We start from the raw sequence: 27726 nt of genomic DNA on the forward strand, positions 1-27726 counted from the left end.
TACAGATCAAAATTCCCCACTAATTTTGGAGTGCTTGTCTTACATAAAAGAGATCAAGGGGGACAGCATCATCCCGATCGCTCTGTAACTACGCCCTCGCCACGCCATGGTCAGAGGCACTCGGTCACCCGGGGATTTCTGCTGGCCCTCAGTGTGGCCATGTCAGAAGGAGCTGCACCATTACGAGATGGGGCTGAGTGACGAGTCCTTCGGTCAAAGACACGTTTTTCCCTTGGAGGACACGGAAGTGGTTCTACTGACACCTTTGCATTAACCTTGTGAGCATGTTGGGATTCCCCCTGTGACTTCCCGTCAGGTATTGCAATGTCTCCCTTGCACGTTTGCTCCCACCATCCACCAGGTCCTCCCCTCAGGAGGCTAGCCTCACCGCTGTGCACCTGCAGGACTCTGAGCTAAAGGAACCTGCTTTCTTCACAGAGAATCCAACCCTCCATATTACACAGTAGCTGCAGAAACTTAATACAAGTTGTCTGCCTGCTTGCTTTTCTTTTCCCCCTCAGATGGTGAGTCAACTGAAACAGAACTTTAATTTGTTGGGTTTCTCCTGATCTCCCAATCAAATGACGTATTTGACCCTCATTAATCAATTAGGGTTATACTCAATGCAAATCAATATCAAACTTTGCTTCCTCACCTGAAAATTTCAAAGACAGCCAAAGATGGCTCTCAGGGTCTTCCCATGTTCAAGATTGGAGGATCCCATCCTCTATTCTTCCCTTGGATTCCAAAGTTTGAGGTTGATTTCCAGCACCATTAAATCCCCATCATGTTTGTTTTGCTTTTATTCCAATGGAGCAGACACTGCCCTCCCAGGGATGCCCAGGTTCATGGGAAGGCATGAATTACACATGTCAGTCCTAGCACACCCATTATCACACCCACCCAACATCAGCTTGGTGCTTTCCCACAGGTGATGTGGGTTCAGGCACGTCTGCAGAGAAGAGGGCACTCATGGGTCGGCTTGCTCATGACTAGTCACCGATGCAGCTGACTAGCAGTCTGAGTATTGCACTCCATTGAAGGGAAAACACCCAGTGTCCATGTTCTCCCCCGGTGCGTGGGCTGTTGGAGATCAAACGGCAAGTGATCCTGAATCCTCCCTAATTCCCTCCAATAAGATCCTGTTAAAGTGAGAGCAAGGCAGACTGCTTCGGTGTGACTTCTGAGTTCTGTTTCAACAGCACTGCTCGACATTCCAGTTACTATGGTGACAGGTGCCCCTGCCAGCAACACCCTTCTCCACACTAGAGCTGTATCTTACTAGTCCAAGTAATGTCTGACTTACTGCTTTAGCCAAGACCCACAGGTCTACGATCTTATCGCCAAATGTGAAATCCAAGAAGACCGAAGAGGCTCCACCTAAAGTTAGCAAGGTCTATTGAAAAGGACATTTCAGGAATAGATCAACTGCTGTGTGCTTAAAACGTGCAGTTGGCACGCCACTGCATCACACTGCTTGGGGCCAATAAGAAGAACAAGTCCTGGGTATTACACAAGGAAAAAAAAAACTAACCTACAGGGAGCAGACCACCTGACTGTCCCATCACTGCGTCCCACTCGGGCTCAGCCAGGCTCAGCCAGCTGGGCGCCCATCAGCACATGCAGCATGATCCCTGCCCCCACTCTCAACCCCTGGGCAGCAGGAGGGCACATCTACCACAGAATGTGCTTTTCCTGCATAAACTTGAGCCGACTCAAGCACTGGACTCCTGCAGGTTACGGCAAGGGCCACGTCAGAGCACGGCTGTGCCACCCACCTGCCCCTCCCCCGTCCTATGTGCATAACATCCTGCAGCTCAAGTTCTGAACTTGAGAACTTTTGAAAAGCAAATTGTTGCATTTGATAGCTCTGTTAAGTGCTCAAAGAGGAGAATCTGTCTCCTCCATCTTACAAGCACAGTGACAGGTAATGGCACTTCAGAGTGTTTGGGAGTAAATACATAGATAAGACATGAATAAATTCAATCTAACAGTCTTCTGATATGGCACACATTTAAAAACACATTACCCATGCTTTATCACAGCTCAGTATCAGCTTTTTTTCCTTAGGAGGGCTTTTTCTAAAGCTTAGATAAAACTACCATGCAACCCACCCATGAAGGGACCAAAACCTCAAGAAGGCAAGAAGGCTGTGTGTTACCAACAGGAGCCAAATGATAAATTACATTTAGACTCACGGGCTGGGAGCTAACAGGGTCACAATCTGTGACCACGAACATCTGATGACACAAGCATTCACATCTCCGATTAGGATGTGCTCTGGGTAGCTGCACGGCGGGCGGCAATGCCAGCTGCTGGCAGCCCTCCAGCGTGCAGTGCTGGAGACGGGCCTGAGTCAGCAAATGCTGTCCTCATTAGAGGGTCCTCCTACCTCCTGACTATGGCTATAATTGTCATCTCCATTTATAATTACTAATCAAAATGTTATGGGCCAGATAATTATCTCTTAATAATGTGGCACTCTTTTGTTGTTTTTTTTTTAACTCTGATAAAAGATCTACAGCATCAGCATGTGTGTGTGTGTGTTAAAACTTGGTTATATACTCTCAGTCTTGGATCTTTATTTGAAACCCTTCCTTGGTTAGGAAATTTTGTATAACTTCAAATGCCAGAAAACTATCTAAAGCAAGGTGGCCATTTCCCCAGATCACGTGAAGATAAGCAGTTTCTCTGAATTAAACCAAATCTTTCTGTTAAATTTGTCTTGACAATAAGATGCTGGACTCTGGCATTGGCCTCACCTACAAGGGAAGTTACACTTAAATGGCAGAATGGACAGGTGACTGTTTATGAGAGACTACACTATTGCAATAATATGGGGAGACCACTGGGAGGGAAGGGTTTGGGGAGGGAAACCCCAGACCCTTTGGAACAAAATTGTAAAATAATAATAAGAAGAAAAACAACAAAAAAAAGTGGGTATCGTGGAGGAGGTATTATGGCTTAGAAGGTAAACCCGCTGCCTGAGACACTGGCATCTACAGAGGTCCCAACTCATGTCCCAGTGCTCCATTCCAATTCAGCTCCCTGATAAGCTGTATGGGAAACAGGGTAAGACGGCCAAATGCTTGGGTCCCTGCACCCATGTAGGTGACCTGGAAGAAGCTTCTGGCTCCCGTTTTGTGCCTGGCCCCACTCTGGCTTTTGTACCAACTTGGGGAATGAATCAGCAAATGCAAGCCCACTCTTTCTGTCTCCACATCTCTAAGTCCTCACTTTCAAATAAATTAAAAAAAAAATTTTTTTTCTGAGAAAAAGAAATCTGGTATCACACTCAAGAATGAAATTTGACCCCATCCCTTCACATAAATAAACATCAATTTAAGAAATGACTAAACATCTAAATGCAGGAGTCAAAATTCTGAAACCTCTTTAAGAAAATCCAGGGAGCCTGGCATGGTACCCTAGTGGCTAAATCCTTGCCTTGCTTCTGCCAGGATTCCATATGGGTGCCCCTTTGTATCCCGGCTGCTCCAGTTGCCATCCAGCTCCCTGTCTGTGGCCTGGAAAAGCAGTAGATGATGGCCCAAAGTGTGGGCACCTGCACTCGCATGGAAGGCCCAGAAGAAGCTCCTGGCTCCTGGCTTTGGATTGGCTCAGCTCCAGTTGTTGTAGCCCCTTGGGCAGTGAACCAGCAGATAGAAGATCTTTCTGTGTATCTCCCTTTCCAATAAAAAAAAAAATTAATCTTTTTTTTAAAAAAAGGGAAAAAAGAAAGTACAGGGCTTAAGGCTTCAGAACATTGGACTGAGCAAGGATTTCTAAAAATAAGATGCCAAATACACAGGAAAAGAAATAATAAAATCCATCAATTGAAATCAGGGGCGAGTCTCCCTGTGAAAACTGCTTTCGGAGCATGAGCTCTTGGCGTCCTGAAGCCCTGGGACAGCCTCTCCAATGTCATAATTTATCAAGTGCCACCCATAATCTACCAACAACTGATACTACTCTGTAAGCCAGAAGCGTAAGACTTTGGACTTGAAACATTTACCTGAGGCTGTAGAGCCAAATCATGTTCAAATCTTAACAAGGACAAAACGCTGGAGATGACCTCACTCCAAAGTAGGAATAAAGACCCATCCAGAAAGTATATAAGGAAGGAAGGATTCAGTGGACACAAACAAAGTAAGGCAAATGGATTTGCAGAAATATACTTTTCCTTCTCCTGGTAATTTTCCAAAGTTTATGAAAGGCATGGAACTTTTCTTAGGGCATGGGTTAGGGGCCCAGTTCTGTATTCTAATACCGTAATGGCTAAAGAGACCGAGTAGAAATCTGGCACGTGCACAGATCACTGCCAGCATTAAAAGCACCCGTGACCTAATTTCTCTCTCTGCACTTCACAGTCCTGACGTGCACTGTCTACAGTCCTCTCAGATGCCACTCCTCCCAACCAAGAGTTCACCCCAGACTTCTGGACCCACCAGATGGCCTTTTGTTCCGCTCCTGCCCTGCATTCCTGGCCCCCACACTGTGCCCTGGTTGGGACAGACATTTCAGCTGCTCAAACTTTGCAGTAAGATTGACAGAGTCAGTTCAGTGGAGGAAAGCCATCACAGGTATATGAGTGCAAAAACACCGTAAAATCAAAACAGCAACCAGCAGCGCTCAAGGTAGCGACACAGCTTCGCATTTTAGTTTTTACACCTTCACCCACCGTTGTATTCCTATTAATTAACGAGAAAGAGAATGAGAGAGAAAGAAATGTTGGGAATACCGTGGGAGTGATAACCATGCTGCTGGGTTATCACAAGGGACTGAGCCTTGGATAATCCAATGACTTCCAAATAATAAGAAGGCAAAGTGAAGTATGTGGATAGAGTGCTTTGCATACCAGCATGAGTCACTTAGGGCATGCCATTGTGTAGGACTCCCCTAAGTAAAGCTACCTAGAAGGAATATTGTACAAAATGCAGTCGGGAAAGAGCAAGATTTGCCAGGTAAATCTAGGTTCATGGGCCCAGCATGGTGGCCCAGCAGCTAAAATCCTCACCTTGAAATTATCAGGATTCTATATACGTACCGGTTCCAATCCCAGCGGCCCCACTTCCCATCCAGCTCCCTGGCTGTGGCCTGGGAAAGCAGTGGAGGACGGCCCAAAGCCTTGGGACCCTGCACCCACGTGGGAGACCTAGAAGTTCCTGGCTCCTGGCTTCAGATTGGCTCAGCTCCAGCCATTGTGTTCACTTGGGAAGATCTTCCTCTCTGTCTCTCCTCCTCTTTGTATATCTGATTTTGCAATAAAAATAAATAACTCTTTTAAAAAATCTAGACTCAAACAATCTATTTCAAAGACTCAAAGGTGTGAGAGAGAAAGTGTCTTGTGTACAGGGATAAACTCAAAAATTCTGCACATGAGAAGTTCTTGAAGGACATTTCCCATAACCTAACAGTCCTAAGACCCATCCTGGGAGTGCGTACAAGGATGCTATAAAATTATTAAAATAGACATGAACCATAGTAGTTTTGCATTTCACACCTGAAATTTCTTCAAACCACCATTTGGCTGTGAACTGCAGAAAAATGTCCCAGCACGTAGGACACCCAACAGTAAATGCTTTTCTCGCGACAGCTGGCCTGATGTGCAGACGCACACAGCAAACTCCCCACCCTCAACAGCCCAACCTCACTTAGACACCTCTGTTCTACTAACCAAGGTCACGGGCAGAAGCCTGTGTCATCTCACACAGAGTGTAAACACACACACACACACACACACACACACACACACACACCCCTGCTTCTGCTTCTTCAGAATCATCAAAAGTCCAAACATGTTCTCAACCAACAGAATCACATGTTAGAATAATCAGGAGTTTTCCCATTAGACATATGCCTTAACATATATAAAAGCAGCACTCATTATAAGGTTGTACTTTAAAAAAAACAAGCTAAAAAAAGTTTAGCAAATTTTCCTAACTTACTCTCAATGATCAATCTCATAAACTAGGGATATAGGAGAACTACCAAACATTCTAAAAATTAGCAAACTGCTACTGTTTTTTTTCGGAATTTAGTGCATATTTACTACTCCGTATTTTCTCCCTCCAGCATCTATCAGTTTCAATTTCACTAATCAAAACATAGGAATCTCAAGGAAACAGAGGTAAGAATGCAGATTAAAATAAAATATACAAGGCCCGGCGCAGTAGCCTAGTGGCTAAGTCCTCACCTTGCATACACCGAGATCCCACATGTCTGCTGGTTCGCATCACAGCTGCTCCACTTCCCATCCAGCTCCCTGCTTGTGGCCCGGGAAAGCAGTCGAGGACGGCCCAAAGCCTTGGGACCCTGCACCCGCGTGGGAGACCCGGAAGAGGCTCCTGGCTTCAGAAGGGCTCAGCTCTGGCTGTTGTAGCCACCTAGAGAGTAAACCAGTGGATGGAAGATCATTTTCTCTGCCTCTCCTCCTCTCTGTAAATCTGACTTTCCCATAAGAATAAATAATTTTTAAAAAATGATAAAATATATAAGCACTCATTTCTCCACAACAAAAACTTGGATTTGCATGGTGTTGCGAGGTCTGCACTCACAGATAAGGCCAGGAGGGCTGTTTTCCCAAGGTACGTGTTGCAAGCACAGCCTGATCTGAAGCAACTGAGGAGTGTGGCCTCCGGTAACTACTAGTTTTGATTATAACATGAGTAATCAGAATGAAATAGCATTCCTAGGACCTTGGTAATCAGCTAGTCATTGTCACTACAGCACCCAAATAAAGTAGGGTCTCTTCATTCTTAATCTTTGAATCTGTTTAAAGAGTAAATTATAATAATTGCAAACATATGAAGGACACCTTTGTAACAGTACATCTTTCTCCTAAAAATAAGAAATTTACCAATGAGTCCATTAAACAGAGTCCATTAAAGGTGACAGGACAAAATCTTCCAGGGACTCCATCAAGTTCAGACAATACGCAGGACTACAGGAAATGAGCTTGAAGTGACAATTTTATTTAGACAATGTCGCAAGTTGCAGACTGCTGAAATTTTATGGCCTGGTGCAACTCACATGCAAAACAGAGCAGATTTTTATTAGTAGAGTTTGATGTGAATAATTCTCTCATTAGATGCCCATTAATAAAGTGCACGAGATATAAGTTAGCTGCAGATCGGCCTGCATGAGGCTGACGTTGCTGGCAGCAGTGGTGTCATCCATGTCTGCTCATCAGCACGGGTCCCACTGACCATCCCGGCTCCTTCAACAGAGGATTCATTTGTCATCAAGGTTTCTTTTAGTTAAGGCTTCACTCAAAACTATCGCTGACCTTGGTAACAGTCACCTTTTGCTTACTGCTTTGAAATACCTGAGATGCCCAACTTCTTAGAAAAATCTTGTTTAGCTCAGAGTTTTGGAGACTTACACCCAGCATCGCACAGCAATGCGCAGTGGTGACGGGTCACTGGGCACAGAGGGCAGCTGAGCCCAGATCAGGCTCTGAGATGACCACCCCTCAGGACATGCCCTCTGAGACCAAGCTCCGCCCATCAGGGCTACCTCATGCTGCTGCAGCCCAGTCCTGGGGGAGCCCCCTAACAGACACCCCAACTACAGCTGCATCCATCCACAGTGACTGACAACTTCAATTCTGGCTCCCAGAGATTTTGTTTCAATCAACAAGTTTTAAATAGACTAAACCCCATAGGCACAGATATGCAAACAAGAATTATTAATATTCAAATACAGATAAGCCTACGTGGAAAAGCATGAAACCGAATAGGCTAGAAGACTGTAAAGCATTTGAGTGTACTAAGCATCAAAACTAAGAATGTGAACACTACGTTGTTTCAATACATTATTGAAGAAAGTAAACTTGCAAGATAATCTAACTTTATTAAAGCTCTGCTGTTGTAATGACAAGACTTAATATTTATAGAATTCAAAAACCCACAAAGCTTGCTAAATATTTTACATTTTATATATATTGAATGGATAACTGCACATGTTTAAGGGTGTTTTAGCAAAATACTTTTCCTTCTATAACTAGCTCTAAATATTGAGTATGTTAACCAAAATAGTACTAAACAACAGGATTTAAATTGACAAAGTCAGGATACACTTAACATTATTCTAAAAACAAAAATAAATGCTTAGTGTGAGGTCTGTTTAGGGTCGTTGAGACCTTTGACATTGGCGTCTCATGCACTGGACACCCGACCAAGTGCAGGACAGGATACCAGGCCTGGAAACTCAGACACGACCCTCCAGCAGCGGCACTCAGGTGCCAAGGCTCTGCCTCTAGCTACCTCACTCAAGGAGCAAGCCAGCTGCCATGCCATGTCCCACGCCTGGCGACCCCTCGCATCATCCAGTCCCACTCAGGAGTTCATGTGAAACACACCTGTGTTCTAAGGGCCCTCGGTGCTGTTACCACTCACAGCAGGCCTTTCCCTCTGATAACGCCATGAGTCTGACTACTGGCTTACCATGGTGGTACTGGGTCTCCAGCATCACGATCCATCATTCCCTGTGTGACTTTCAAGCCACTTGCAGACTGACACTCCGCAACCTTAGGAAATCATTTGCCTAATGACTTAGCCTCAAGTGATAATGCTTGTGTGAATCAAATATTTTATTGAAGGATTTTAAATGGTGTTTTAATTATACCATTCCTTCTACAGTTTAGTTGCCATTCCTCTGTGAAGTTTCCCCCCATCAAACAGAGCTGTTGAGCTATCCTGAATTGGTAGCTCTCAGAAGGATAGGATAAACGGCTCCTTTCATACTTCTAGAGGAAGGAGTTGATTTCACAGCACTTTCCAATGGTGACAAATGCAAGTTTGTTTCATTTCTTTTTGTTGTGGTTGTTAGTATCACTCCAGACATGTGATTTTTATATATTCAGTGACTTAGAGTTCATTTCATTCTTTGTGCATGGAGGCCAGCTCAGCCAAGGACTTGGTAGCCCAGCTCATTGCTCACTCGCAGGCCAGGCAGCCAGGCAGGACGACAGGCAGACAGTGCCTGCCGAAGCACTTTCTTTAGAAGCTCTCGTGAATGATCTTGACTAGTGCTGATCTTTACAGGGCATGGATCCGCCACAACTTTGAGATGGCTGCTAGCATGTCAAATCCTCCTCCTTCCTTCTCCTGCCCCGACGTGAACGGTGATGGTGCAACTCTCAGACATGTCCTGGGGACGACGCTCTGGGGGCAGGACCAAGGGCAGTGAGCCGCTCGGCGCTCCGCACAGAGAATAGAAAGTCCTTGTAAGTTTGGACTTACATTTCATTTCCATCAAGCCACTTTGTCCTGGAAGACATGTGCGCCACGAAGTCTCCACCTCTGGGACCCGCTGTGACTGTCAGTCTCCTTTTCCCACACGTGAAGCCAGATTGGCAGCACTCCCCTCAGTGCATGAACTACTTATAAATGACACGCAGGAGAAGCCAAGCACTGGAGTTAAATATATAAAAATAAATTTTCTTGCCTGACTAGAGTAACCAACAAATATCTATGAGTAATGCCCTCATACCGCCAGCTAGCAAGGCACTTAATAAAACCCAAACAACTGTCACACACAGGTTAGAAGGTCATTGCTCACACAGAAGATAAACTAGAAATCTATCCAAAGGATAGAATCAGGGAGGACGTTATGAAGTTTGCTGGAAAATAACAAATGAGTTTCTTGTGTAGTTTCATTTCCCAAGGGCACTTTGATAAGCATACACACAGATTGTCAGCATATGCTGGGACCCCAGTGCGTGTGGAGGACACAGAGACAAGCAAGTGCAGACCCCTAAATGTCATTTAGCAACACATTAAATACTAGCTACGGGTGGCCAGGAAACAAATAGCTAAAATCAGGCTCTGCTTCTTTTAGAGGCCACCAACAACGTGGACGATGTGGAAATGAGACACAAAGGTACCGCCCTCCCAAAGCTAATGGTAAGGTTTGTTTACAACCTCTCCCTTTCGGAGTCAGAGCCTCGCCTCTGGGTGTTGGTAGGATGGGTGGCGGGGGGATGGAGACGCAGGCAGGTAACTAGGAGAGGTGGGCAAACAGACCAACAAAAACAAAAGGTCGTAGCAGTCAGTTTGCGTGGCCAATGGAGAAGGACTCAGACTCCAGATGTTTCAGAATGCTTGAAGAATCACATGAAGACAGAAGCCCAGCACCGTGAGTCCTGAATACCTGCCGATAGTGTGAGGTGTACAGCAACACTGCTGAGAAGCTCCTGTCCTTGTGTTAGTCACATTCCAGGCCAGTTATCTGGGTTGTCTGTTAAAAAACGCAGTCTAGTTCAGGCCTGGAAATCTACATTTAAATCCCCCCTCCCACTCCCCGCGTGGTCTGACACAGATGGGTCCCAAGGCAGCATTCACATAGGCACTGCTCTACACCAAGCTGTAGCCCAAAGGCACAGCCCTGCTTTACCCACGTTTCCTCCGGGAACCATCCACACCCAAGCCCCACATCCAAGGACCCAAGCACCACATCCGAGGACCCAAGCCCCACATCCGAGGACCCAAGCCCCATTCCTGCCTCTGGCCCTGGACCCTCCCTTCCTCATGGACACCTGGGAGGCAGTAGTAACAGTTCAAGCCCCTGGGTCCCTTCATGTTGGTGGGATACCCAGAATGGAGTCTCAGCGTCTGACTGCCTAGCCAGCCCCAGCCATTGAGACGTGAGGAAACAGGCCCTGGCCAGGAGTTTGTATCTCTCTGGCTCTCTCACTCAGAGAGAGAGAGAGAGACAGAGACAGAGAGACAGAGACAGAGAGAGAGACAGAGAGTCTGCTTTCCAAATAACAAAATGGGCAACATACTGAATCTTTAATTTTAAGAAAATTTAAATTTGGAGTATATTTTAAACTAGGATCTTTTCCTCAGCAACTAATGATTAAACAGAGATAATTTGTGAATCAGAAGGTTTGCTTCTGTGGCAGTTACATGGAGTCTGTGGAGAAGCCAGGGTAAGTGGAATAAAGAATTGAGGCTTTACTTCAAATGGAAGAGGCTGGAAATTAGTAGTGCATAAAGCTATTTTTCTTTGCTGTAAAACTAATTAAAGGCCCCAGTTCTCTGCTGCGATGTCCACCTGACCTTTCGGGGTCTTCTCTTCATTACACATCACCAGCTGTCTTCCTGCCAACCTCTCTCATGTCTCAAATGTCTTTCTTCCAGCAGGACAACATCTGACCCAGCTCGTTCTGGTAACACGCTTTTGGCAAAGCTATCCAGAAGATGGCAAGAGTGGTGAACACAGACCTGTGTGCAGTTACTAAAATATACAGCCAACCAACCATTTAGAAATATAAGGAATTTCTATCCAATATTTTAAATGCAATCTTTGAGAAACTGTGTGTAGATAAAATCAGAAGGAGAAAACAATGATGATTTGGCAATTTGATAGCTTTTTGTTCTTATTACTATTATTATTATGGTCCCTACACCAATTTAAGTAATATTTTTAGTGACATATGATCAATTCATTTGCAAAGATTCTGTGCAGCTCAGATATTTCATTGGACTGATTATCGATCACGCACCTACTCAACAGTGGACAGTGGATATTATTACAATGGCAAACAGAACCAGTTGCATGTGAGTCACAGGGTATGGAAGGTAGAAACAAAAGTCCAGATAGGTATTTAAATCCAACTTCTAACTTACCATACAAATTATGGCTTTCTTGGAATGAATGCTAGGCTACACTCATCAGGTAACCGTGGAATTTTAGCTGATCCTCAAGGAAAATAAAGCCCAGTGGGAAAAACACTGAAAAATACAGTCTTGGTGGTGATGTGTCCTGGAGTGTCAAACTCCCTTCAGAAATGACTGGAAACGCTAGCCTGTGTACAACCTCCATGTCCATCACCCCACCTCAGCCGACAAACTGGTCACTCCGGAAGAGAGTAATCGGGAGACTCTTGGCAGGGACGTAAAGGCAGCACCTAGGGAAGTGCAGTCCTCCAGGACCAGCAAGAGCAGCAGGCAGTAGGCACCCCAGTGAAGGAGTCAGGCAAAGAGCTGGGGTATGGGCTGGGCAGAGGGACCGTGTAACATAGCCAACTGGCAGCAGCCACAAAGAAGGGAGCCACGACTCCACTCACCCACTCTCCCATCTCATCTCCCAGTGATGTGCTCATGGCTCAGACCCAGCCAAAGCCAGAGTACTAGGACAGGTGCCACTCACACCAGCTTGCAAAGTCCCAGAGAAACAGGAAGAAAGAGCAAACCCAGAATGGCAAAGGTCGATCCCAGCAGAGGAGATGAGTGGCCCAATTCAACTCCTCCACTTTGCTGCCTGCCGTAGAACTGGAGCCCAGTGGCTCAGCAGCCCCGAACCCAAGGCCCGGACGCTCACTGTACTGCTTCCACGGCTGGCCGCACCCAAACCCAGGTCGGACTTGTCCAGACACTCCTGTCCTCAAGGAGAGAGGATAAGGAGAGACAGCTGCCCCACTTCCTGCCTCTCCACTGGCGTTCATCCTGGGACCCAATGCCATGTGTCATTGGGGAAAAGTAGGGCATGACACCCTCCACCTCTCACCAACAAAGGGCTCAAGGGAGACTCCTGCCCAACCTGGGAGCATGCGTATTGCTAGCTATCTTCTTTCTCTACACAATGGACGTATTTTTCTTCCCTCTTTCCTGATGCATATTCTGAAATGTCTTCAGTAGTTCACATCAAGGAACCAAAAATAATCTATTCAGCTTCAAGGGTCAAAATCTAATACAGTGAGTCCATACTGAAACACAATGTGATTTCATGGAATTTATCAGACATTCATGGAGCCATCACCAAAAAGACACTCCAAGGGGCATGAATCTCGTAACAACTCAAAAATGCCACAAAATGAAAACTGTAATCATTTTATTTCATTAAACGTTTCCATTATCAAAAAACATCATTAAAGGGGTGGAAACCTAGGCTAAATAAGCCGGGGGAGGGGAATGGCAGATATTTGTAACACGCGAGAGCTGACACAGAAATCAGAAGGAAATGAAAGAAAATCTTCTAAAGCAAGTGCCAAATAGATATTTTAAAAATATATGTAAAGATGTTAAAGTGACCAGGAAACGGGCACACAGGTACTGGACAGCAGCTCTCATCAGGCAGCCGTTCCCCGGGTAGAATTCAGGAAGACAGCACCAATGCTTCCCCCGCTGGCTGCACTCTCTACAGACTGACAGCAGCCCACACTGGCATGGGGTGTGGCAACCTGAACTCTCCCAGAGCAAAGCCAGTGCATGGCTGGCTGGCAGTGTTTAGAAAAGCCAGAGTATGCCTACCCAGTGTCCTTGCCAAAGTGAATACCCCAGAGATCTAACTGTGTGTACCCACTGAGACATATTCATACCAACTTTCTCCTCGGCTGTCCCAAAGGGCAAACAACCCAGATGTCCAATAAGAACAGAAAAGTCAGTTTTATGTATTCATATAATGGGATACTACTCATAAATAAAGCAACGTGTTACAGGCACAACATGGGTTTAAAAGACACTGTACTGATTGACTCATGCTACAGGATTCACTCGCAGAAACCCAACAAATGCCTCAAGTGAGCTAATCAGAGAAGGTGGAAGTCAAGAGTGGCCCCCAATGGAAGTACCGACTGAGCAGAAGCTCGCGAGGTTTCTTTCTATTCAGAGTGATCAGAATGGTCAAACGCACACACTGAAATCCACTGAGCAGCACACCTTCTGTTAGTGAGCATGTGTGTCACACCTCAATTTCACAAAACACAAGTGGGTCAGATTCCACTCCCCTGGTTTCTTCTGCCAGGGCAACTTCCTGTGGATGAGGCAAAATGAAAATGAATTTATGTCACAGCCCCCTTGGGTGACGCTCTAACATGACAGACCACCCCAAATTCCAAGGGTAATTGAATCGACTCAGTGCTCCCTCATAATGAAATTGTGCAAGTTTGGATTTAGCTGAGAGCACAGAGTCTCCCAGGGAGCTGTTAGGAAGGGTGGTTGAACAAGCTGTTATATTGCTTTTTGAACATATTTTTTAATGAAATTGGTTTTTTGGACACCTACCTTTCAATAAAATATACATTTAAATTTACCAGTTAGGGAGGTCAATAGAGATCCATCATTATCTAATAAACCAAATCAAGGACTCTACAAAGGAGAGGATAAGAAAAAAAAAAAAAATTGAAGGTGTTTTGTGCTCATTTGCAACCAAATTCAACAGCTTTCCTTCAGAACCCCAGGGGAGTGTTTATTGAATTCACTCCTTGAATTGTTTTTAGCTAACAGGCTTTTTCTATTTACAGCATTACTTTCCATTTGTGGACAAGCCTGGCAAGTCCAAGAAGTGAAAGCTATTGCCTGACTTGAATAACCAACGCTTCCTGTGCTTCACACTCCCTCTTGTGAAAAGCTGGGAAGCCAAGGCACTGCTTCGCGTAGCTGAAAGCCTCCGGGAAGGATTCCATAGCCCAGACAATAACTGTGAACATGGAGTCGGTCATGGAAGGCAGCCAGCCCCGCTCCAGTAACGGAAGCTGCGAGGTGTAAGGATGAGAGGGACGCCCAGGCCCAGCTCAATTCCAATTCTTGACTTGATGATTCTCCCAATATTTGTCGCAAAGCTCATGTACTAAACTTTTAAAATGATTTCAAGTAAGCAAATTTCAAGGTAAACTACCTCTAAGTCACCCAGCCATCAAGAAAATAACTTAGTAAGAATTAAAAGAAGAAAAAAAAAACCCTGAATTTGAACATGATTTATTCTGTGCCTTGCTATTAAAACCCAAGAACTGTGAAAATTTCCATCCTTTACTCTGAGGGCATTATCTGGGTCCTTATGTGAAGGCTTTTTATTTTTAAGGCATTATGCCATTATAAATTATAATCAAACCATGGGTTTAAGTGACCTTTCAGAAGCAATATTCAAAATCCCCTAGAGGACGTTTATCAAGACTTCAAATCCTGTTTTAAAAACATATGATGGTTTTTACATTACTTAGCTGTCAAAACTGGAGCTAAAATGTGTATCCCAGACCAGGCTGTCTACCAACCCTATGACATGTTTCCCCAACCATCTCTACCATTAACTCTGAACTTTCTCCCACATTACACGCGAAGAGGTAATGGGAATGAGGAATTGATTAAGGCACTGCCCACTGGTCTATCCTGATCACCCCTGGGAGAACAAAGGGTCCTCGAGACCCTGAAGGCTCTTTACACTCGGCCCCATCCTAACTGGGAGTCTCACCCCAATGGGACGGGAGTTGCCACCAACAGGAAGGTGAACAAGTCATCAAGGAGGCATGCTCTCTGAAGATGGAGCAATCAGAAGGCTCCAAGGGGACACCCCAGGCCCTCACGGCAGGAACCAACAAAAGAAAAATGGCTGCAGTCAGGCAAGCCATGGCCAGAGAGCAGAGAGGCCCTCCCAACAGCCACCGGGTTTGGGAAGAGTCAGATGGGCTAAGACGCAGTCAGGGTCTCTGGTCCCTGGTGAAGTTTACCTTCCTAAATATAAAATCTTGCTTCTCCCCATTTCTTACCGTTTGGAGAGCACCCAGCCTCATTCCCCCACTCCCAGCCCCTCAAGGGAGAACAAAGAGACAGAATCAATTATCAATCCCATACAAGGAGATATCCTAAAGCAACCTCCATTTCTGAGTTTTCAGCTTACCAGAATGGGCAGAGGAAGCCACCAGTCACACCCTTCTGATGTCCCTGTGTCCTGAACAACCTGTCAGACATTATTGTTCAAGGCAAATGAGCCTCTCCCTTTTTTCCTCTCCCCTTTGTCTCCCTCCCCGAGATGGTACAAGAAGGCCACCACTTCCACAATTTTCTCAGATCTTTCCTTCCTCGGCACCCCCTCCTGTCACTAGACAAGCAGGTTTCTTTGTCTTGAATTTCCTAGGTTTTTCCTCCCTTGGAGTCCTCTCGTTGCTATAGCAGAAGACAGTCTCCTAAATAAATCCTGCTTTGCACGTTAAAGCTGTCCACATGAAAATTCTTTCGTGTGAGACAAGAAATGAGGTTGCTGTCATCTTTTGTGTTGAATTTCCCACAACAAGTCCACAGCAGCGGCTGCAGTGGAAGGTGCAGCCTCATACAATGCCATAATCTGATATTGTTCCAGGATTATATCACGGTCTTTGCTATCATCACAGCTGTAAGGAGTGATTCAAACATCAGCCTGGAAGATTGTTAAGAACCCTGTCATTTTGGACTCGGTGCCATTTAAAATATCTTCTTCCCCTAAGTCTTGGTTTCCTGAAGGTTCCTTAAGGTTCCCTTCAGGTTCAAATTTTGTTATCCCCCAATCTGCTGTAAGCTCGCAACCCTGTTTTCCACCAATCTACTGTAACTTCATGTCCTGTCTTCCAATCCCTTGCAGCCCCCTCCCCCAGCACCCACCCACCACTACATCTACCAATCCCCGGGGGCCTGACAGTCTTTTCCACCAATCCCTTGCAGCCCCCTCCCCTAGCAACCACCCACCACTGCATCTACCAATCCCCGGGGCCCTGACAGTCCTTTCCACCAATCCCCTGTGACCCATCCATGGTCCTCTCTACCGATCCCTCATGGCGCCGTGTTACCCACCCCAGCCATCAAAGCATGCTACAGGTGTCTGTCCTCTCCCCTTGCTCTGGCTCTCTTCCCTTGGAGCTCCCACCCCCTCGTCACTACGGCAGGAGATCTCTCTCTCTGCCTTCATTCCCTTCCTCGCAGCCACCTCTCCCTTTGCTGACTAAAGATCTCCTGCATGACTTGCTGTGTCTGATATCTCAGATTAATGGCAAAAATGTCTAACAGCCACTGCTTGCGCCAGACTATTATGGCGAATTCAATGTGAAACATGACAGCAAGCTCATTTCTTGTTTCACATGAAAGAATTTTCATGCAAACAATTTCAGTGTGCAAAGCAAGATATATTTAATAGAGAGCAAGGCCTCCTGCCATAGTGATAGGAGCGGGCTCCAGGGAGGAAAGACCTGAGAAAATGGTGGAAGTGGGTCCTTCATGCACATTTCAGGGAGGGGAACAAATGAGTCATTCCGAGGCAGAAAAGAAAGAGGACTGGCTTACAATGGGCAGCAATGCCTAGCACCTTGTTCAGAACACAAAGGACTTCAGATGGGTGGGGTTCTATCTCATTGGTGGATAATCTGAATGGCATGAAATGACTGGTGGTTTCCTCCTCCCACTCCGATGAGAAGCTGAGAACTCAGCACTGTCTCCCTGGCTGGGGTCAGTATGTCTGTCCTGACAACAACTCTAAGTGATAGGAATTGATATCCTGATTTTGTCTTTGTTCTCCCTCAAGGGAGCTGAGGGAGGAAGTTAGGGAGAAAGTGTTCTTGGGAAGAAACGAGATTTTATACTTTAAACAGTATCCTCACCAGGGGACAGAGGTCCTAACTGCCCACAGGCCCACCTGGCTCCTCACACTATGACCCAGAATCACCAGTCTCCTCCCCTAAGACCACAGGGGAGAACTCGGCTTTCCAAACAGGCCTGTCTCTGTGGGCACCACATGACTGCCTGCTAATGAGTAATGGCCACATGGTAGAGGCTGTGTCAGACTGCTGCAGGGAATTTGATGGCAAAAGGCAACAACCACCACATTGTTTCTGGTTTAACACAAAAGAAAATTTTTCATGGGGACAACTTCAGTTTGCAAAGTAAGATTTCTTTAAGAAAATGAGAAAGAGGTCTCCTGCCATAGCAACAGGCGGGGGCTCCAAGGGAGGGAAGACCCAAAGAAATAGAGGAAGTGGTGTCGTACGTGGTGGTGTCCTTCAACGGGTGGAAAAAAAAACTCATTCACAATGGATAGCAATGCAATGTACAGAATCAAAGGGTGTGACTGCTGCCTTCCTCCTTCTATTTTGATAAGCTGAAAATTCAGGCACCATCTCTGACAATAAGCCAGAGATGAGATTAATATGAGCTATGACTCGTTTCGTTAGGACAACAGCTCTTAGAGATGGGGATTGGTAAGTTGACTCTGTCCATTTCTTCTCCCTCAAGACGACAGGAGGCAAAGCCAGGGAGAACATGGTCTTGAGAGGACAACCAATGGGTGTGAGGAGTGACTGACAACAGACCCAAAGGCCTCAGCCATTTTGGAGTACCTATTATTAATTTCATGCCATTCAGATTATCCACCAATGAGATAGAACCCCACCCATCTCTCGAGGCCCCTCCTCCTGATCCCCACCCACCTACCAATCACACCAGGCAAGTCTAGGGTTTGTTAAGGAGTCTTTATTAACTAAGCTGGGTGATACCAGGGCCCACTAGAAATGGGCACATGACAAGTCCACATGGCATTACAGTCTGAATTGAAACCCCGAGAGGAACAAATGGTCATTACCCTAAACTCCATCCATTAAACTGAAGACCTATATCCCAGCTTCCCCAGCAATATAAGTTATTCTAAGAGATACTCAGTAACATCTTGGGCACACTTACAAAGCTGCAGACATTCACCTTTCCCTGGCTTCTCTGATCAAATTCCATCACTGCTAGGCCTCGCCTCTCCTAGAACTCTTTAAAGTGCACAGATCAGAAATACAAAGCGTCTTAGCATTAACATCTTTACTGCCCAAGCAGTGAACAGAGGGTGAGGAACAGAGACACACAGGGGCCATGCTCAGGGGACACCTGACATTGGAGTCTATCTGCAGGAAGCCAGAGAGCAAGCAGGCACCGGAGAGTGCCAGAATAACAGAAGGACATGACCAAGAAAGCAAGCCCCTCTCTATCATGAGCCTTTGTAGGAGCTTGTGAGGAGTGGTCACACAAGAAGCAATACAGGCCCCCCTCGGGTTCCAGGTGATGACAGGTGAGCATCGCAGGTGGGTAGAAGGGACCACATAGGTGGTAGTGGGTGGGGGGAGTGGCTTCCAAGCTGGTGGCCCTACACTAACTGCCCACCCCACAACAGCACCAACAAGCAAACCTGAGAGCTGGACATTCAGACCCGGAGACCAGGGGTCACTGTGTTTAACTGCAGTCGGGAACGTGTGTGCCAGGTGGCCCAGACAATTCGCTGCTCTGAGTACTGGTTCAGGGGTCATCAATAATTCTTAGCAAGCAGGCATATTTTCAAATACTGAATCTGCAGATAATGAGGGCCAGCTGGGCTTGAGAAATTAAATGCCTTCCCAGCTTGACCCCTTCAGTCAGCGACAGCGTCAGCAGCAGCCTCCCAGCTTGTGCTTCCAAATCCCTGTCCACCCGTGTCGTGCTGAGGTATTTTTCTTTTGTTTTCTGCATCCCTGAGAGCCAAAAATCAGCATTTCTAGCCTATAGAATTAATTTATAACAACTTTTTTTTCTGGACAGCAAACAAAGTCCTTGAAGGCATACTGCATGGCAGTGCATGTGGAAAACCACCATGAACGAACCAAGTTGGAGGCAGCACTGAGTCACGTGATCCTTACTCAGACAAGCCAGCCACATGGATAGGACAGAATGAAGGGAAATCACTCGTTAGCTGGGGGCCAGCACTGTACTGTAGTGGATTGAGCTGCTGCCATGCCACACTGCAGCAATGGTTTGTTTCAGCTGCTGTGCTTCCGACCTAGCCAATCCAACTGGGAAGGCACCAGAAAACGACCCAAACACTTGGGTCCCTGTCATCCACTAGGGAGACCAAGACGCAATTTCAGGCTCCTGGCTTCTGCCTGACCCATCCCAGCCACGACAGCCATTTGGCAAGTGAACCATAATTTGCAAGGGGTGTGTATGTGTGTATATAGAAACTATTTTCAAATAAGTAAGTCTTAAAGGATAATCCACTCACTGGCCCAGACCTGCGCAAGCATCTCGTTAACTCTACTCCACCGCTGAAAGCCACTCAGAGAACCAGTTTTCCCAGCCAAGGAGAGGACAGACCTTTCTGCAGGTGGACCGGGAATAAAGCTGCTGAGAGTACAGGACCCCAAGTTGTGCCCTCCAGGGTCTGATGCCATTTCGCTCTTCCTTGCAGTTTTTGGCAACACCTTTCTTACATGAAGCAGAACTCAGGCACCAGCACGAAGCTCAACAACATATTCCCCGGCCTGTGTCTCCTCAAACATGCCAAGAGGCATTTTTTTAAAGACTTATTTTTATTGGAAAAGCAGATTTACAGAGAAAAGGAGACAGAAAAATCCTCTGGCTGCTGGTTCACTTTCTGGTTCACAACAGCTGGAGCTGATCCAATCTGAAGCCAGGAGCTTCTTCTGGATCTCCCACATGGGTGCAGGGTCCCAAGGCTTTGGGCCGTCCTCCACTGCTTTCCCAGGCCAGAGGCAGGGAGTTGGATGGCAAGTGGGGCAGCCAGGACATGAACTGGTGCCCATATGGGATCCCGGCGGATGCAAGGCAAGGACTTGAGCCACTAGGCCACCGTGCCAGGCCCAGGAAGCATTTTTAAAACCTGGGCTCAGCTGTGAGCACCAAGTCTCTAGAACAGACTGCACTTGCACTGTAGGACACCTCAGTACCACAGGAGACCTGCCCTGCACATGCAGAGGATTCTCACACCTGCGAGGCGCCCGGGGCCAAGCTTGCCTGCGTTCGCAGCAGCTCGTTTATCTGGCTGATCTGCAGCTGGGCTGTGCTTTGTAATTTTGAAGGCATGTGAACTGGGACATGTTGGATATTGCAGAAAGGATGAGCTTATGATTTACAAGACTTCATCTCAGACCCATTGACCTTCTCAATAAGCAAGGCTGGTGATCAGGAGTCGATTCAGTGCCGAATGAACTGGGCAGCCAGCAGCGCAGCCCAGCAGCCGCTACAGCTGCAGATTGTACTGCCAGCTCTTTGTTTTTCTTTTTTAAAAATATTTTTAATAAGAAATGCACAGATGTTATTTTTTAAAGCATATGTTCCCCAAACAAAAACCATTAGATTCTGCCACACAAGTGCCATTGCTCTGTATGGGAAGCATGAGGCCTAACACAACAGTGAAAAGAAGCGAGGGCAAAGACCAGCACCCTCGTGGGCAGAGGTTTGCCCGGTATCCTTCTAAAAACTGATTACAGAACAAAGACAAACATGGGGACCCTTTCTTCCAGCTGCACTGACCACGTGCAGGCCATGTTAGACTCTGTCCCAGCCAACACAGTAAACGGAGCACGCAGAGATCTCACACTCACGCCCTCTCTCTCCTCACACCCGTCTTCTGTCTTAGTTCATCACCACAGTCATACGTCAAAGGAATTCCAAAAACAGTCCATCTAAACAGACCTCAAGCAGGCAAGCAAGGCTAAGGCCGTCTGAAATGCTTCTCCTTGTTGACACAGGTTTTCTGGAGCTGGCTCACCTCTCCAGCACTGAAATCTGAAGACAAGTGGCAAAAGCCTTGCCTGACCTTCGGCTTGATTGCGGTGGGAGTGGGGAGGACTGAATTCCACCATTTCAAAAAGCAATTGGCTGAAAACACCAAAGACTGAGAAAGCAGGGTGCTGCTAGTTCTGTACAAAAAGTCAAGGTTTAAAAAACAAATTCTGCTTATGAACGCTGATCCAGCAGTTGAGTAAGATGAACTCTACACACAGCAAACAGAGCAGTATTTTACCTGCCTGCCAGTTAGCGTGGCTGAGTCGATCCACTCTGCCAATTGATTTCACGTGTATAACTCTGCGCAACATGTTCCGTCCAACTCTAAGGCCCTGCATGTGCAACTCCAGGCTGCTGGGTGACGTCATCCACTGTGCCTGGGGCCCCTGTCACCGTGTGAGGCCTCTGACACCACGGCCCTGGCACAGTGGTCTTCATACTCCCCAGCACCTGCCCATAATCACTCAGTAACCACCTGCTGAACCGAGTTAACTGTGCACATGAACATCCTTGGAATTCATCGTCTTCAGCAGCAAAGTGACGGACAGGCTTTCTGAAACTGCAAGCATCCTTCCAAACGGAGCCACGAAGCCAGATCACCACTCACGCAGCCCGTGGAGCAGCTGGTCCTTAACATCACTCTCCAGGGTCCTAACACACCGCTCTGCCATCAGCAAGCTTTACTAAGAACAAGGTTAGGAACACAAGGGCTTAACCGTAACATGCAGAAGCAGGGTCATGCCAGGTGAGGGGCTGAAGAAAGCAGTGGTTGGTCGCTTCAGCAAAACCTTTTCTCTCTCCTCTTACCCAAAAATGACCAAGGACTCTCCTGTGCTCGCCCCAATCTCCATCAATTCCCACGGTGTAGGGGACAGACTCGAGCTGCACAACCTCCTGAGGCCTGAGCCAAACGCAACTCGGTGACTTCCACCCCAGCTGAGTCCCAACTTCGGCCACAATCAAGTAATTAGGAATGGCTTTTACCGGCTTTTCCCGCCCCAAACACAAATGAACACACTCCTTTCCTTCCCAGAGGGAATGTGGAAACTCATGAGTTTGTTGCCCATGTTCTGGATCCAGAGGCACACCAAACCCTCCAGAGACATCCAGGGTCCCGGTGGTCGCTAAAACAATCCCCTATCCCAGGGGAAAGCCAACTGCCTTCCCAAATTAGACCGGCCAATCAGGCCGGCAGGAGCAAACTGCAAACAGCACAAGGTGTTTCTTGTAACTGCTGACTCAGATGCTGGCCAAGCTAATTGTTAGCGAAACTAAAGGATTTCTTCCCAATCAATAAGATCAACTCTCTGATCAATTCAGTTTAGTTATTAAAAAGACAGAACCAATGGATCAAGTCCATGTTCGACCCGGTTGTGCTGGGGGAGATATTTCATTCAGAGAGATGGGCTATCAATTTCCTTTAAGAAGAGCTGAGTGGGGAAAGGAATGACCGAGCATGCTAATAAATGCTGCTTCCCATGGTGCTAACCCTCCTAGATGATGCTTCCCAGTGTGAAAGCGCTAGGCTGCTCCACAGAGGGAAAAGCAGGACTCCTTGAAGCTGCCTCAAAGGTTCTTGAAAGGTGTGTTTACAAATCGCATCCTACCTGGACCCAGGAGTCCAGCCAGTCCGCAGAGCGCAGTCCTCGGCCCATGGCGTCTCAAGGCTTAACAGGCGAGAGCTGCGTCACCTGCGCCCAGGTGCCAGAGAAAGGGACCTGAAGGGGTCACCGGCGCCTCCTCGGCAGGAACAGCGAGCGGCAGGCATCCCTCTGCGGGCAGGCAGGGAACAGCGGCAGGCAGGGAACAGCAGCAGGCAGGCAGGAACAGCGGCAGGCATCCCTCTGTGGGCAGGCAGGCAGGCATCCCTCTGCGGGCAGGAAAGGCAAAGCTCAGCCAGGCTTGCGGACTGTGGCAGCCTCCGTGGGCTGCAGTCCAAGCAGCTCTGCTCACGCAGAGCCCACTCGTGGACTGAAAGGGAGGCACGTGGCGGGGAGGCGCCTTTCGTGGTCACGCCTTCCACGCGCACCCCTGCAGCTGCGCTCTGAAGCCTGCGTTGTTAGACGCAGCCCAGCTAGCATCCGCTGGGCAGCCCGCAGGAAGCACGCAGGGGAGTGGTGGTCTGCCCTCACTCTGCTTTTCAGAATTGCTAGAACCTGGGGAAAACGCAACCAGGCTTGCGCAGGTGCCAGGGCTTAAGGAGGCAGCTGCACCTGGGGTCAAACAGCAATTTCTCCCAGCCAAAAGGGAAACGTGAGAGGAGCCGACAGACCAGGGTTGGCACGCAAGCTTGCGGGCCTCCTCTGTGAGCGCAACCTTACAAATCCCTTTCTTGCTTGATAATAATCAGTGGGCAGCAACTGGGTGTCAGGTGAGGGCACAGATGTGGCCAGTACAGGGGGTGACATGAGGCTGGAAGAAGGTGGCTCCAGGCGGGGAAGGTTAAGACATCAGCCTCGATGTGACTTATGTCATTTGTTAGGAACCATGACCAAGCCATCCTTCCACACGTGTTTATTCTGTGGACTAACGCTCGGCACTGGCCCCACCTGTTCTTGACACACCTTCAGGCCAGCAACTCTGTCTTTCCAGCAGGTACCACCCCCAGCCGTCTTTGCTGGGCCATTTCCTAGTTTCTGGAACCAGCAGATGTTCCCAGCTGGTGTTGCCTTTTCCCTGCACCAGCCCTGGAGTCAACCATTTCTCCAAGGAACCCTGAATTCTCTGTTGTTTCGTTAAGTTTAGCAAAATTCCCATAAAATTTGTCCTCTTACCGATTCTTACGTGCCCAATTCAGAGCTATTCAATGCACTGGTCACACTGGGGTGGTGGCCATCACTACAGCCCTACAATTCCTCCCGCCTTGTAAAACTGAAACTATACCCGTCAGCAGTCACTCGCACCCGTCTCCCTAGGCCCTAGGCGCCACCACTCTGCTCATGGTCCCCGGGACTCGGGCTGTTCTGGACCGCCCTGCACGTGTCCGCAGTGACTAGATGGCTTCACACAGCACGAAGCTGTCACGGTTCACCATGAAGTAGCCTGTCTCACACTTCCTTCCTTTTTAAACATGAACGTCCAAATCGTTTTCCAAGACTTTGCTGTTAGCCCTTTTGACTATGCACCAGGCAGAATTGTCGAATCACATGCTAATCCCATTTTGGAGCCCTTCCCTGGGGACTACAGCCTTCCACATCCAGGACCCCACATCTCCTGCTCTCTGCCCTGACAGCCGCCATCCACGTGGGGGTTGGGCAGAGCTGGCCTTCTGGTTTCCCTTCCTTCCATGACAGTGAAGCCGGGCATCCCTCTGTGCTCACTGGCCACCTGTCCACCTTCTCTGGAGGAACAGCCGTTCAAGCCCCTGCCCACTTCTGAGGCAGGCTGTTTTGTTGTGCTTGAGTTTTAGGAATTCTCTATGTATTCTGGATGTGATCAAATAGATGATTTCTAAATATTTTCGCCCATGTCATAGGTTACCTTTTTACTTTATTTTATGCATAATTTTCATAGTCTATGCTTTTTCCTTATTATATATTTGTTATATTCAAGAAATCATTGTGAAATCTGACATCATGAAGTTTTTCCCTTTGTTTTCTGCTAATAGTTTTACAGTTTGTTTTTACATTACATCTTTTATCAGTTTTTAATTCTTTTCCATACGTGGTCTTGGGTGGGGTCAGCCCTTTTCCTTTTACATGGAAACTCCAACAGCGGTTGTTGAAAGACTGTGCTTTGCCCTGGTGAATGGTCTTGGCACCTTGGTTTGGTCTTGTATGTGGCTGTTCATTCCTGGGGATGTCCCAAGCCACTGGTCTATTTTTATCCCAGTACCACGTGAGTTTGATTACTATAGCTTTACAGTTATAAATCAAAGTTACAATAATGCCAGCCTTTAGGCTAATAATTATTAGGGTTTTTTTATTAGTCTCTTAAATCATGTGGAGAGCAAAGAATGGAGTTACAAACTATTGCTCCAATAATACTAGCCTTTCTAATTGCATACATATTCATCTTGTTGAGATATTTATTTCTTCATCTGACTTTGGTTCATGCCCCCAGTGTCCTTTGGCTGCGCCCTGCAAAGCTGGCCCACACTCTCACAGGGCAGGGCTAGCAGTAACAGGATGTTCATCCGATCGTGAATTCGTGGCATTTCCTGCATGTTTATAGTCAAGCCTTGCATCAGGCTTGGGGAGTGCTCAGTAATTATTTGTTCAACTGTTCTCTGCCCTCCTTCTCCCCTCTGGCTTCTGCGATCCCCGTGGTTTACGTGTGTGTGCGCGTGCATCATGCCCATATTCTCACACGTCAGGCACTCTGTAGGCCCAGTTCACCGTTCTTCAGTCTTTTTGTCTTGTGTGTTTCTCTCTGTTCCCCAGACACAAGCATTTCCATCACTACTTTCCTTCTGTTTATGGGGGAGGCATTTTCCCTATGGGACTCTGCTGCCCCACCTTCTGCTCCAGTCTCCTCTACCATCACCAACAGGTAAATCTTTGCTCGGAGCGGCTTCCATCAGAGGCCGACCGCCTGGGGAACACTGCACCAATGGACCACCTGTTATTCACTCTCAGTGAAGCAGGTGTCTCAGAGCTTGTTGTGCACTTTGCATTCACCCCATGCTCTGATTGGTCTTAGTATGTGTACTTTTTTTCCAAAAGATTAGGACTGTGATTCTAAGAGGCAGAGCTGTCAAAAGCACCCACAGAGGTGATGCCCACTGCTCACGCCAGCCATTCTTCTCTCCTTCCATCTGTCCCTTCCGGGAATTAGTTCTCAGTTTCTCTTCCTGGGGGTTTCCTCTGCCACACACCTGCATGCTTTCTCCCACACACTCCTTCGAAGACACACAGTTCCAGCTCCCGACTACAGCTGGTGCTAATGCAACCCCCAGGGAGAATCCCTGTCCCTTATCAAGGGGTTGGGGTCCCTGCCAGCAGGAAGCAGGCACGGTTGCAGGCCCTAGAGCATACCTCACACAGTGACTCCCAAAGCACAGCCCCCGCACCGGCTCCACTAGGAAGCCCGCTGCAAGCAAGGTGTTCCACAAAAGACCCAAAGCACAGCACACGCACAGGAAAAGCAGAAACAGGTCCGTGCCCAGCCTGGTACCCCACCGCCCACACCAAGCCTGGGCAAGCCAGCCCCACAGAGTCCTGGGCATTCCTGAGGGGAGGGATGGCTTGCCCCTGACTGTGAGACAGCCACTTGCTGGCCCTCCAGGTGTGCTCTGTCACCACACTGGGCCGTTGTCCCCATAAATCTCTGAACCTCTGGGGACAGCTGTCTTCCCTCCCCTGGTCATATCTCCTGGCTGGGTACTTTGCCCAATGGGACTGGGCACACCAGAAGCAGCCCACCCTTGGCACTGCTGGGTGAGGCTCACTGCTGCCCTTAACAATCCCAAGATGGACAGCTTTTATAAGTGCTACCATGGGAGGGTCAGAACCAACACTGCGTAGCTGGGGCTGCCTCACCTCAAACCCACCTTTCTAAAAATAGCTGTAGATCACAAATGCGTATTTTTGCTTTCAGTAAACATGACTTTGTTCTTGGCTTTCCATGCCAGCGGAGTTCCATGGAGCCAGTGTTCTGCCAGGTGCACACACACACACGGGGCGGCCCATGTTTGCTGCCTGGAGTGCACACCCTGGGGTTTTGCTCTGGTTCCAGAGCACACAGCAGAGCTCATTCTTCCACCAAGGTCAGAAACAGGAAGTCCTCACTGAGGCAACGGCTACCCTTGGGGCTGCCTTCCTCAAGTAAGAGGCCAAGGCCATTTTGTGGTTAACCTAACGCCTGGATCAGAAAAGCCCTTTGCACCAAGGTTCCTTTTACCAGGTCATAAGCCCAGGTCTGGCTTCCTTCTTGTCCATGGACATGCCAGCCCTCCATCTTTATAGGTTGGCTTGCCCTTGCTGCAGCTAAGAGGTGCATGCCTGATCCGCTTAGGGCCCAGAGCCTCCAGACACAGCTGCTTTTGCACAACTCTCATTTGCAGATCTCGTCCTGGGCTGGGGGCAGTCCATGGTTTCCATGGCAATGCTCTCTGCAAGACAGCCACGCAGCCTTCCAGAAACTGGCTGGGAGCTATGGAGCTAAAGCACATAGCACAAGACCCTCTGTGCAGGAAGAACAAAGCAGGGGAGAGAAGGAAGCTCCGTGTCTGTAGAAGGGCTTAGAACACAGAGCCAGTGCAGGGGCATGACAGCACAATGACAGCTTGGAGCCCACCGGATGAGGAAGCCTTCCAGCTAGACACCAGGTTAACACACAAGTGGGCTGCTGTTCCTGTGGACAGGTAATGAATTAGACACCACCAGCAACCCTGGTAGGCCCAGGATCCTGAGCGTAATGCCCTGCTGGTATTAGCAGTTTCTTCTCCAATGGTGTCAATTCTGGAAGTAAGTGCCACCAGAGGAGCCCTCACCTCCACCCCAAT

The 27726-nt window shown here is 47.7% G+C and overlaps 1 long non-coding RNA gene across 2 annotated transcripts in view; it reads right to left on the reverse strand.

Moving 5' to 3' along the window:
• Positions 1 to 27726, reverse strand: part of LOC121155499 — a 142610-nt gene that overhangs the window by 52805 nt on the left and 62079 nt on the right. Inside the window, exon 1 of one of the 2 annotated variants that reach the window (XR_005883675.1) lies at positions 6194 to 6304. The exons of the other annotated variant lie outside the window; for it this stretch is intronic. This is a non-coding gene — a long non-coding RNA (uncharacterized LOC121155499). Of the gene's footprint in view, positions 1 to 6193; positions 6305 to 27726 lie in introns of those variants that run through there. 2 annotated transcript variants of the gene reach the window in all.

The sequence above is a fragment of the Ochotona curzoniae genome, unplaced genomic scaffold, assembly GCF_017591425.1.
Source record: "Ochotona curzoniae isolate NIBS_2020 unplaced genomic scaffold, NIBS_Ocur_1.0 contig_2927, whole genome shotgun sequence".
Taxonomy (NCBI): domain Eukaryota; kingdom Metazoa; phylum Chordata; class Mammalia; order Lagomorpha; family Ochotonidae; genus Ochotona; species Ochotona curzoniae.